At 42.3% G+C, this 3,365-nt stretch overlaps 1 pseudogene; it reads right to left on the reverse strand.

Annotated features, from left to right (window-relative positions):
• Nucleotides 1-1,100: 1,100 nt before the first annotated feature.
• LOC126095920 (5S ribosomal RNA) lies at nt 1,101-1,218 on the reverse strand (annotated as a pseudogene).
• Between the last annotated feature and the right edge of the window lie 2,147 nt (nt 1,219-3,365).

Here is a 3,365-nt window from a genome sequence, read left to right on the forward strand (position 1 = left end):
ACTTATTTTGGCGTATATAACTGTACTATGTGATTAACAAAATCTTTGTCAATGTATCCATTTTGTAAATTTTTCAGTAGTTTTTCATTATTTTTTATCGCACTTTGTATGTCATTTCTTCTTCTCATCTTTATTTTAACTATATTGTTTGCATAGAGGGCGGGTTTGCTTTGCAGCACCCCCTTTTGGTTTCTCGCTGTCATAGTCAGTTCTCTATGTATCACTCCATGTTTGACGTCTGTTTAAGACAGTGTTGTTACTCAGGGAACATACACGTTGAAAGGTAAACATGTATGTGCATTGTAAATGATTTAATGCGTCTATATACATTTAATTTTGCTTTATGTATATTTATTCATTTTGTCACTGTTATCAATTATTTTTATTGTTGTATTTGTAGCACCGATGATGACTGTTAATCAGTCGAAACCGATATGCAAAATTAAATAAAGAAAACATGATCTTGCGACTAGTTGCTGCTTATTTGGTAATTTTATGGTCTACGGTCGCTGCACAACTTGGGAACCATATGGAGCCCCCCATTCAGAATATCAATAATAGCTACTTTCAATATTTTCCCCGCCATTCCATCACCAACTGTGTTTGGAAGTAATTAACACTGTTCCTGTTGGAAATAAGCCAGATAATTTGCAACGTTCCTTTGAAATATAGATGAGCTGTCGTTTTTCACTTTTCACACTTGCAGTCTATTAACTACAATTACAGAGTCTTCATGTATACAAAGATAGCGAAACTCTATGACGAAACTGGCTACTTTTTTCTCAGGAACATAATTATTACGGGTAAGAAAATCTACTCCATTTGCGTATTAAACCGAGCATGCAGGTGCATTAAAAATCGCTAATCTGTAGTATAAATTGTTTTAATTATTTAATAACCTTTTGCAGCTTTTAAAACTCCTCCCGGACAGACCATGAAGGCCCAACGGCACCGACAGGCCGCCGTGTCATCCTCCCCACAGGCGTCACTGGATGCGGATATGGAGGGGCATGTGGTCAGCACACCGCAGAGACTGGAGCCGCTACTTCTCAATCAAGTAGCTCCTCAGTTTGCCTCACAAGGGCCGAGTGCGCCCCGCTTGTCAACAGCGCTCGGCAGACCGGGTGGTCACCCATCCAAGTGCTAGCCCAGCCCGACAGCGCTTAACTTCGGTGATCTGACGGGAACCGGTGTTACCACTGCGGCAAGGCCGTTGGCCGCAGCTTTTAGTTTTCCTTTATTTATTATGCTACTGCACAATTTCGATTTCACACTAATTTCAAGCTTCCTTTTAAATGGAAGATACAGGAATTCAGTGCATAAACAAGATGTTAAGATTTAAACGCAATTGCAAAAAAAAAGTCATAAAATATGCTAGGTTTAATAAAAATTAATTCTACTAAAATTCAGCAACTGTGCAATATGGAAAAAATGACAGTTGGAGGAGGAATCGAATCATGTACACAATTTGTTGCAGCTATGGACACAAGTTCAAACTATTATAGAATCTAACGTCGATTGTACACACTGAAATTTCATTTCCTCCTAATGAGGAGAGCAGTTCCGAATCTCAGTTACAAAATGATGATGATAAATTACATCGAACAGAAACTCCAGTTTCATCAATTTCAATTAGTTTAGCCAGGACAGAGTCTCTCTCTTTCCCGTTTTGTGTTGTTCGGGAACCAATCTGGATGGCAACCAATCTGGATTCGTCTAAGTAATGTAGAGAAAATACGTGAATCCAAGTTTAAGCTCCCTTTCCTGTATCTGAACCAGTTTTTTTCCAATCCAGTGAGTTCCAATGCCGACTTCGATTCCTCCCATGATACCTTTTCACACTCAAGATTTTACTTTTTACGCTGCCCGAGAATAGTGTAGGTAAACATTAGCTAGATGATTTGGAACAATCAATATAATCTCTTGCAGCTAGTAAAATGCATAGACAAAAAAAAGAGCCCCAAGGAAAACTGCTTGAAGAGGCCTATTTCAACAGACCCATGATTTTTTACGAATAGTCCTTTTCGAAGTCGTATGCCGTTGCTTTCCTTCGACCTTTGGACTGAGTTACGCAGACGTTTATAACGGAATCTACAGTTGAACAAGAATTTCGAATCTCGGTGCAGATTGTAACTTTTGAGTTTTGACACATCGCTGCCGACGGTGAAAGAAGCGATAAGTAACGAAAATATCTTAAAACGCTCAGAGGACCGAACCACGATCATTAAGGAAACAAAATTAAGTTTTAAACTGTGAGCTACACTAAGGTAACAGAATCATGGGATAGCGATATGGACATATACAGGTTGCGGTAGTATCGCTTACGCAATGTATAAAAGGGCAGTGCAGTGGCGTAGTTGTCATTTGTTTACTCCGGTGTAGCAGGTGAAAAGGTTTCCGATGTTATTGCGGCCAATCGACGGGATTTAACGGACTTTGAGCGCGGGATGATAATTGGACGCATGGGGCATTCCATTTCGGAAATTGTTAGGGGCCGGTCGCTGTGGCCGAGCAGTTCTAGGAGCTTCAGGCCGGAACTGCGCTGCTGCTATGGTCGCAGGTTCGAATCCTGCCTAGGGCGTGGATGTGTGTGATGTCCTTAGGTTATTTAGCTTTAAGTAGTTCTAAGTCTAGGGGGTTGACGACCTCAGATGTTACGTCCCATAGTGTTTAGAGCCATTTGAACAATTTTTGAAATAGTTAGGGAATTCTATATTTCGAGCTCCACAGTGTCAAGCGTGTGTCGCGAGTATCAAATATCAGGCATTATCTCTCAGCAAGAAAAACGCGGTGCCGACGGCCTTCACTTAACGACCGAGAGCAGCGTCGTTTGAGTAGAATTGTCAGTGCTCACAGACAAGCAATAGAGAGTTAAACTTCCTGGCAGATTAAAACTGTGTGCCCGACCGAGACTCGAACTAGGGACCTTCGCCTTTCGCGGGCAAGTGCTCTACCAACTGAGCTACCGAAGCACGATTCACGCCCGGTACTCACAGCTTTACTTCTGCCAGTACCTCGTCTCCTACCTTCCAAACTTTGCAGAAGCTCTCCTGCGAAACTTGCAGAACTAGCACTCCTGAAAGAAAGGATACTGCGGAGACATGGCTTAGCCACAGCCTGGGGGATGCTTCCAGAATGAGATTTTCACTCTGCAGCGGAGTGTGCGCTGATATGAAACTTCCTGGCAGATTAAAACTGTGTGCCCGACCGAGTTAAATAATTGTGGAAATCTATATGGGGCGTATGATGAACGTATCCGTTAGGTCAGATGGGCGACATTTGACGTTAATGCCTACGGTAACAGACGACCGACGCAAGTGCGTTTGCCAACATCACGACATCGCCTGCAGCGCCTGTCCTGGGCC

This window comes from Schistocerca cancellata, chromosome 8 (assembly GCF_023864275.1).
Source record: "Schistocerca cancellata isolate TAMUIC-IGC-003103 chromosome 8, iqSchCanc2.1, whole genome shotgun sequence".
NCBI lineage: Eukaryota > Metazoa > Arthropoda > Insecta > Orthoptera > Acrididae > Schistocerca > Schistocerca cancellata.